The sequence below is a fragment of the Anomalospiza imberbis genome, chromosome Z, assembly GCF_031753505.1.
Source record: "Anomalospiza imberbis isolate Cuckoo-Finch-1a 21T00152 chromosome Z, ASM3175350v1, whole genome shotgun sequence".
NCBI classification, from domain to species: domain Eukaryota; kingdom Metazoa; phylum Chordata; class Aves; order Passeriformes; family Viduidae; genus Anomalospiza; species Anomalospiza imberbis.
Window position 1 is genome coordinate 9,613,912 of NC_089721.1, and position 10,026 is coordinate 9,623,937.

The following is a 10,026-nucleotide window of genomic DNA, read 5'->3' on the forward strand; positions in this document are numbered from 1 at the left end:
GGCATCTAGATGTGCTGCTTTTAGAATCTAGAAGCTATTTCAAGGTCAAGAGTTTTAGTTTTCTTCCTAAAGTGGGTTTTCAACTGGAAGGGAACTTCCCACAGATTTCAGGGGCTGTATTTATGGGCAATAAAAATATTTTTTGTTCTCATCATTATCCAAAAACAGCTGAACTACAGCTTGATAAGAAAAGCCCCACTAATTGCACTTCTGGAGTCAGCCATCATTCGTGAACTGTGGGACCATGAAAGCATTGACTGTAAATTGATTGGCAAACATGAGGCTATCTTAACAAATACAGAAAATACTTCTGTGATGTGCTGTTGGATTTCTCTCTGGTGCCCCAGAATTTGGCAACCAAGAATACTCACCTTAGCCAGACTGTACCCTGGTCATTTATACCATCAGTGTGGGGGGCTCTGGACTAGATCTGCAGGGAGAGAGGACCTCAACCTCGGTTTGCTCATGGGCTGCTGCCTCAGGGCAGATTGAAACTCGGGCTTAAAGAGGTGGGGAGAAACCACCTGTTTGAGGAAGGTCCACTGCTGCTGCCAGGACACCACATACAGATCATTATGATAGGTGCAAACAGCCTTACATTCCTGCTGTCTTATATGTGAGCTGTTACCATTTTTGCTGTGAAATTATCCCATTCTGGTCCTTAGTGTCAATTAAAAAATAATAAATTAACCAGAGGTGTTGCTGATGGGAGGACAGAAGTCTGTAGACAAGTCCAGGTACCATGTTATTGTGCAGGAGGAGAGATGCCCTGCTCTCTTCCCTTTCACCATGAAAGCACAGGATGATGACAAGGCAAGCCCAGGGCCGGAGAGCAACTGCATTATCTGCAGTTATCTCCGATTCCCAGCAGAGAAGCAGAGGTAAGTTAAAACCGAGTGACTCATGGCTCTGATTCACCTCCCGCCGCCGCTGCCCTTCACCCGCGCCGCTGCCGCGCTGGCAAACGGGAGCTGGGCAGATGTGCCCAGCGAAACCCGGACTGATTCGGCAGGGGGCTCACCTCCGGCTGGCGTGGCAGCCGGAGATGGCGGCTCAGTCTGGTCTCTGCCGGTAGAAACGCAGAGCGGTAGCCCGGGGGAGTCCGGCTCAGCAGCCGTGCGGACACGGAGCAGCCGGAGGCAGGCAGGGCCCTCCTGGGCAGCGCGGCTGGGAAAGCACGGATGGGCACGGACACCCACGGCACGGACAGCGCCAGCGCGGGCCCAAGGCCGGGCCACACACGGTGGGGCTGCCGGCCCAGCAAGGAGAAGGCTGAAGGGTCTGGTAGCTTACCAGCCAGCCCCTCCAGGCATTTGGGATGGTGCTCCCAAATGTGTCTCCCTTCCCAGGCAGCCTCCTCACTCGTGCCCTGCTCCTGCAGTAGCCGTGCTCCAGAGACAAACCCCGTCCCTGCAGCGCTGCCCAGCCCCGTAGACCCGCGGCCGTGCCTGCCCGCAGCCTCCCAGCCGCCGGACACAGCCACCGGAACGCGCAAAACTCCCATGGTAATTACAGCAAACCGTGGTGCCGGCTGGGCCCGGGCTGTGATTGCCGGCAGCAAAGATAAAACCTCCTTGCAGGCTCTCAAAGCTGTTTGGATGATCACCCCGCTCAGCTCAGGGCTCTCCGCAGCGACATCCGTCTTTCAGCAGTGTCAGCTGGTGTCCGTGCAGCACTCAGCGCTACCTGCTCACTCACTCTTCAGGAGTTTTGTTTGTTTGTTGAATTTTTCTTTTTGTTTTCTCTTGAGGCCAACTTCCAAATGAAATACTTTGGTAAGATTTTCTCCCATAAAGTTCTCACTAGGCACCGCTTCCAAGGTTCACACTCATGAATTTCATTATTTCTGAGGGAAACTGCATGCATCCCAGGTCCCTGGAGCATTGAGAGGAGGTGATTTAACTACTAATGTCAGTCTGATAATTTTGTACCTGGGTTTGGAGGCATACTCTGTGGCTGGTTCTCCACTAAGTGCTTGGTGTGTTGAATTTTTCATGGGTAAGACATCTATGACTAAGGCATCCAGAAAGATTATTCTTTTTAAGTACAGGTTAGCTACTCTTTTATTTGATTTGTGTGGGTGTTATTTCACTCAGCGCTTGTGTCTTGTGACCCATTTACAGGCTGAAACAGGCTCTAGTGAACTTTCATGCCTTTATATTCCTGTTGCTCTTAACTTACCCCCCAAAAAACAGCAACCCAAAAAAAAAAAAAAAAAACCCAACAAAACAAAAAAAACAACCTAAACCAACCTCTGAGGCAACTATCTTTGAGGTATAAATCAGAAATGGCTCTTCTGTACAAGTGATTGTAAAAGTGTTCAACTCATGTGTCTCATGGGCTGTGATGGCAAAGTGGGGTCCCAGCAGGTCTTGGGGTGCTAGGCTTTTCTAGAAGGATAACTAGTGGCAGAAACTGTCATGAGCTTTTTGTTAGCCCTTATAAAAACTCACGTCCCACATCCAATAGGATCACGGACCCAGGGCATCTCCAGATTTACATGTGGCATTTGGGGTGAAGCCGCTGCAAAGGCTCAGGTGCTCCTCCAAATCCTCCCCCAGGCAGGAGAGAGCACTGGGAGAGCTTCCAAGATCCCTTTGGAAGGACTTTAAAAGAAAAGGAAAAGAAAACCTATTTCTACCCCAAAACAACAGTGCCCTTGTGGGGAGCTAGCTGTGTTGGTGCCTAGCACTTTATTTTACTGGTACAATTGTGCCAGGAGGATGTGCATGCTCTTTTGTACAAACATATTCTTAAGGAGTTTAAGTAGTTCAGTCTGTCTTTGAAGAAGTTTTGAATTTACTTAATTTCAATGTCAATGGATCTTCAGAGGGAAAATATCTCAATATAATGGCTGAAAGTTACAGTTAGGATACTTGCCTTGGAAATGTAGAGCATTTGCACAGTATCAGCGCCACAATAATCTCATCCAAATGAAGTTAGTGAAGCATAAAAAAGAAGTGTAAGGCTCTCAGTCTCCTGACATCTCCTTACATCATGGCAGGATGTCTTACCAGAAAATCTGATGTAGCCAAAACCCATGATACACACAGGGTTTGGTCAGGAGATGGGACTTGATTTATTGACAGCCTCTCCTCACCTTCAAAGTAACATTCTTAACAGCCACGACACAAGCTCCTGCAGCTTCAAGGAGAAGCTTATCTATCTCAGAGCATGCCAAGTGATGATGTAGATATGTAGTTACTCTTTATGACTTGGAATACCTGACTGGTGTGGAATACTGTGCATTTTACTTTGGTTTGGGTTGGGTTTTTTGGGAACCATGCGATACAGTGGGTCATGAATGAAAGCTAATAAGAAAGAAAAGTGACTCATTTAGAGAAAACGCAGAGAAGAGACTAAGAATTGTCCCTTTAGTCCTAGAAGTAAGAGGCAACTAAGTAAAGGTACATTTCATGTACAAACTTAAGAAGTTCAGCTCATGCATTAGAGAACACAGAAACTTAAATGTTGGATGCTTGCTGAAACACCCACGTGGTCTGTCCCGTGATAAAAGCTGGAGACCTCACAACCACATAAACAGAGGCAACAAGGACAAGAATTGAACCAATATAACATTTTTACATTCACTTATAAACAAAGGCAACAAGAACAAGAATTGTCATGATGTAACATTTTTACAGTCACACAGAACAAACTGTCTTCCAAAGGCAACAAATGTTTTCTGAGCCACTGATTTCCCTGGGCACTGGGGTCAAGTCTGTGCTTTCAGTGTGTTCAGTTCAAAGCTCTACCCCTTCCTTTCTGTTCCATCCTGTCCCTGGCATATCCCACTGTGTATCCAGGGATCCAGTTTCCAGTGGCTGCTGTAAAACACTCTTTTTGAAAACTTGGAGCACCTGTTTCAAAACTTCCCCTTCCTTTTCCCAATGATTTGGAAAGGTTGGTTCACATGCCCTGTGGCTTAAAGCAGACAGCAAGACTGAAAGTGGTGGGTAGTTTCTAAAGAAATCTGAAACGCCTACATGATTTTTAATTATATAGCTGTGTGCACACTTAATTTAATTAAAAAACAATTACCACAATTTATGATATGAGTACAACTCTTTAGCAAACCAGATTTGCAGCTGAGTTTGCTTTTTTTTTTGTTGGTTTTGATTTTGTGTAAGTGATCCTAGCTGATGTTTCTCCTTATGGAATTAAAAGAGTTTGTTAGGGTTGGTGCTCTGGCTGCTAATTTCTGAAGTGGCATTAGCCTTTTTCTCTTCCTGAGGCAGGTTGGACAGAGGTGGCAATTTGTTTATTGGACTTAAATGATGTTAAATTGAAAAACAGGAGACTACAAGAACATATGCTGAACACTATGCTGTAAATTAGAGAGTCTCTTACTGTGCAGAGCAGTACAGCAGGAGAGATCCCTGCCAGGAATAAAAGTTCATGCTACACCACTAAATTCCTTGATATTCATTCAAAGAAATGAATGTGGATTAATTAGGAAAGGTAAGTATTTCACCAGTGCAGATATGCTATCCTGTCTTCGAGGAAAGCAACAGGTTTATGAATTCGCTGAAAATATCCCATAAATTCATGTTTTGAAAAATAGTTTCTCACCTCCTTTTGTTTAACAGGAGTATCCTCAACAAAGGTTTTCTTCATGAAGAAGTGAAAATAACTATAAATAACACCCATGGACTTGAAGGACGTTGCAAAAGCTCAAAAAACGTCTCAGCTCTGATATCCTGACAGTAGTGGGCAGAGGGGCAGAGTTTCTACCTCTCCCCACATACCTCTTGCCAAACTACAGGCAGGTGCCTTCCTTGGAGTTTGCTGCCTGGATGAGACCCCTTGGTACATTATCTGCCTGATGTTGTCACCATCTTGCAAAAGAAGTATTGATTGTGGCAATTTGGCTGGCAATAACTGCAGTTTACCTGTCAAATTAGACATTGAAAATCTGCATCTAAATCTAGTTCCATGAAAGAACTGAGCAAAGCTTCTGGCACATGTGAAAATTTGGGGCATTCAGCACAAAGCTGAATAATATTGTGAAGACTGAATTTCTGCTGCTCGAAGAAAAAAAGCAGACCACCCTCTGTTTCCCTACTTGACCAATCTTATGAGCAGGAAGCTTGTTGGAGTATCCAACTTAGCAGCCACAGTCTAAACAATGAAACTGATCACAGGATTACAGAAATATTAGCTGAGAAGGACCTTTGGAGGTCATCCAGCTCAACCTCCCACTTGGAGAAGGGTTTTTGCCAACACTGGATCCGGTCAGCTGTGGCTTTGTCTAGACCAGTACACAAGACCTCCAAGGACGGAGCTTCCACAGCGCCTCTGGTTAGTCTATTTCTGGGCTGTAGCACTCTCCCAGGGAAGAAATTTTCCTGAAGTTCAATTTGAAACTCTGAAAGTGCAGTTTGATGTTATCACCCATTGGTGTACTACGTACTGCTACTGAGATGAGTTGATCCCTGCTAGTTTTGTAACTCCCCTACCAAGTAGTTGTGGACCCCTAGGCCTTCTCTTCCCTAGATTAAAATATCCCAGCTCTTTCTATCTCTTCTTGTAACCATGTCCCAGGCCCAGGATCATCCTGACTGCCCCTTGCTGGACCTTATTTCCTGAACATTCTTTCTGAACCAGGGGACCCCAAGCCACACCTCACATGGTATTGCTAACGTTGATAAGCTTTTCCACAACTTCTTTCCCAAAAATGATGAGATGGTGTTGAAAGCCTCTCTGAAGCCAAGCATCCATTGTTACTCCCCTCCCAGTCCCCACAGGAGGCATTTCTTCACAAAAGGCAATTTTGTCAGTCAGGCTAAATTGGATTTCATGAATCTCGGACCATTCTCTAGTGCCTTCCTGCTCTATTACATGTTTGGAGTAGCCTCAAGAGACTGCACTTCCTGCACCTCCGCAGAAACAAGGCTGATTGCACCCTGCTTTCCACCTCAAAGACAGGCACAACACTGGTCCAGTCCCCAAGGCCTTCTCTGAGTCACTGTGGTTAATCCCAGCTGAATCTGTCCATCACTGTCAGCTCCTTGGGGCGAATCCCATCCAGCTGTATGGATCTGTACATGCAACCTCCCTGAGCAGTCCCTGATGCTGGCTGCCCGCCTCCATCCCAAGCTCTTGAGGCACACCCTGAGCTCTGGGGCAGGCAGAGAAGAGCACACATCAGCGTTTCTTCATCTCTCATGCCACTTGGTTGTCTCCCTCACTTTCAGACTCACAGTGCTCACTATGGGCCACCTCATCTGGGAACGCCACAAGTGGTGCCGCATTGTGAACCTGATAGATCCCCAGGGCTAAGAGAGGGAAGCCCAAGGACAAGAGGGTCCTAGCCTGAAGAGGGGAAGAGCCTGGGAGCAGAGCAGCTCCCACGGCAGCCTTGACAGTTGGCTGCACATCTGAAACAGGCAAGTGGCAAATCTGCAGAGCCCTGGGCAGCTCAGAGACATTGACGTGGGAGAGCTGAGACTCATTTGACTGTATAAGCAAAGACCTGAGGACCAAGCAGAACTAAACCTCATTCATTACTGCAACCCCACAGGGTTTTTGAGCTCCTTTCTGTACTGCTGACAAACAGAGCCTTCAAGACACACTAGGAGCAGCATAGTCACCAAACTGCTTGTACCTCTAGTTATCTCTGAAGCAATTACCTTCAGAGGACATCCTTCAATTAAGGCTGCTGCTTCTCTCTATTGCTGTGCAGAGAAATTGAAAATGGGCCAGACATATCTGCTGTTTGTGGCTCGCAAATCCTTAACCCTTGTGCTGACTGTCAGCCATATGTGATATTGGCAGAAGGTCCTGTCCAAGAAGAAAAAACTTAAAATTAAAAAAAAAGATACTTCAGTACAATCAAAAGACAACTTTGTCTTCTGTTAAAAGATAATGTTAGGAGCTGGTTCCAATGTCTATAAATGCTGTGTGCAAATTTCTTTGCATATCAGTACTGCTTGCATATTCTCATGTTTTTTGATGAGCATCTCAGATTTGGGTATATTAAAATGTGTGCAGATCTTCAGCTGGATTTCAGAAGGAATCTCTCAATAGCTAGAGCCTAACATCAGGCAACATCCTTGCAGCAAGGCATCTACTAATGCAGCAAATTTCGCTCCATTTCCTGTTTGCAGTGTATCCAACAAACAGACCCCAGTTGTTATTATGTGTTAATAATTGCATTTTATTTCAGGCCTGCTTTATTTGTACATATTCCAGTTTGAGGAAGGTCACGTGCACTCCCTTGTTTCAAGCAGAGCCGCTCACCCGTGTGACGTGGCGCTTTCCAGGCTGAGTGGGACCTTTGCGAGCAGCGGCTGCTCCCTCCCACGCAGGCACAGGTGCAGCCCCAGACACATCTGCAGCACGTTCACTGGTGGGCACGAGCCAGACGCTCACTGCACAGCTCAAGGGATAAATCCCCAGCCGCAGAGGTCTCCCTGGCATACAGAGAGGGACTGCTGGGAGACCAGGCTCCAGGGGAGGACGCTCAGGTCTGCCATGGATGAAGACCGGCTCCTACATCACCTGAGAGGCACCAAGTGTTCCCAGGCTTTGGCCCACAGCCAATGCTAATTGCACTGGGAGTGAAGAGAAATGAAGCATGTGTGCATGCAAGATTTTAGGAACACTGAGAAAGGGTAATGACCAGAAGATTCCCAAATCTTTCCAGGACAGGAAGCTCCCTTGGACCAGTTTTTGTTCAAGCAACAGTGTCACTTCTCTGCCAAGCACTTGGCTTACTGCCACTGCTGAATGGGTTACCATAAGATTCCTGCTTGGAAAAATGATCTGGCTTTGATAAATTTCTTCTGCAAGTTCTCTGAAAACACAGGGTCTGAGATTTTTAATAGTGTGTAGAAGTTGTTCTTATTAGCACTGCAAAACTTATTCATGACTTAAATTGTATTTTTCAGAAGTATCTGAAGTCCTGAGAAGTTTAAGGAGTTAAAGCAGGATTCTAAAAGCTGGTTGAGACTTGATTTGGTTTCATTTAAACAGTCAGGAAACAAAGAAGGACCTATAAAGTAGCCTTGGCATTAGCAAAGAAAGCTTATAAACTGCCTGTCATTGCACTTTACAACCACCAAAGTCTTCTTTAACATCTACCTTCAAGATCAATCCCATCTCAAAGGGACAAAAAAAGCCAAGATTTGAATAAATGTAAAAAATAAAGGGGCAACAGAATACAACTCTTGAAGGACTAGTGCATTAGACGATGGCAAACCCTTTTTGAGCAGACATCAGAGGCACTAGATGAGAATTAACCGAATGATGAATTGGTAATCAAGAAAACAAATAAAAGATCAAAACATTTTAGTACATTGTGCCACAAAAATGACTTATTCCATCACACCGTAAGTCTAATTATACCTTTTTCTTTCCCCACTCACCCCTTTTAATCACATAATATACACGTTAAGAAACCTTGTAAATAATGTGTGTCTACACCTTTGGAAAAATAAATACCCAAACAGAGCTGCTTCTTTAAGCTGCCACACAAACTCAACTCCTTAAAAAAGCAGAGAGCCCAAAAGAGAAAATTACTGTTGTATAGAATACTCCCACTGTAGGAAAAGCTGGAGTGAGAGATAGCAAGTACTTGAAGCACTGGCTCACAAAATCTACTTACATTAGAGAACTAGCAAAATCATCACCTTCAGCTGCAAGTTCTTCCTGCTGCATGGAGTATAAGTTGCTTTAGAAGCTGGCAAAGAGAAGTTTCAAGGTAAATTAGCACCAGGTTGAGTTCACCTTAACAAACCAGGTGTTATGAGTTGTAGCAGGCCACCAGCCCCTTCAGTTCAGCCATCAAGAGAGCTATTTTTGACAAACCCTTTTGCTGAAAAAGAGGAGGCTCCTTGAGCCTTTGATGGGGAATCAAATCAGGGGAAAGGGCTTTAATCAAACACCACCTAAAACACAGGACTAAGTGCCACATCCAGTTGTTTCCAGAACACTTCCAGGGGCAGTGACTCCACCACCTCCCATGGCAGCCCATTCCAGTGCTTAACCACCCTTTCAATAAAAAATTCTTCCCAACATCCAACCCAAACCTCCTGTGGCACAACTTGAGGCCATTTCCCCTTGTCCTGTCAGTTGTTCCCTGGGAGAAGAGCCTGACCCCCATCTGGCTACACCCTCCTTTCAGGGAGTTGTAGAGAGTGACAAGGTCCCCCCTGAGCTTCCTTTTCTCCAGGATAAACATCCCTGGCTCCCCCAGCTGCTCCTCAGAAAATTTATGGTCCAGATGCTTCCCCAGCTGTGTTCCTCTCCTCTGGACACACTCCAGCACCTCAAATGTCCCCACTGAATTAAGGGGCCCAGAACTCCAGGTGTGACCTCACCAATGCTGAGTACAGGGAGACAATCACTGCCCTGGTCCTTCTGGCCACACTATTGCTGAAGTCACCAAGCAACAAGACAAGAAACAGAGAAGACCAGAGCCCAAAGTCAGGGGAGAAAAATGTTGAAACAGCAAATTATCTGGAAGTACAGAAAGGTGGAGGTTAGGGGGAAAGCCAAAGGCTACTATTTATCAGCATTTATTTTCCTAATTTCGTCTGCTGCTCTGGGATCCACATTTTCCTGTATTTCTACAGTAGCTTTCTCTGGGGTCAGAAGACATTTATCATCAGCTTTGCACAGGCTTCATGCTGCTGCTCTGTGGGCAGAAGAAAGCAAGACCCACTGTGAGGAAATCCCAGATCTTATTCAGAGATTAACAAGGACAGCAACTTTGACCGGGCTTCTTCCCCAACCACTGCCCCAAGGCAGTCACCCCATACACACACCTGAAAGCCCACTTCATATTTAACACTTACAAAGCACCTCACAGCATCTCATTTCCTAAGTAATTAAATTGTTAAATGCATTAAGCATTTCTACAGAATAAACTTACTTTTTCAAAAATTTTCAAAAATAAATTACTTTATCAAAAAATTAATACTTCTCTGAAGCTGGAAACCCCTCTCCACAGAGAAAGACAATAGGGATAACTGGGACATAAGAGATTTTGGCTGCCTGAAGCCCAGCAGATGCAGAGCTGAG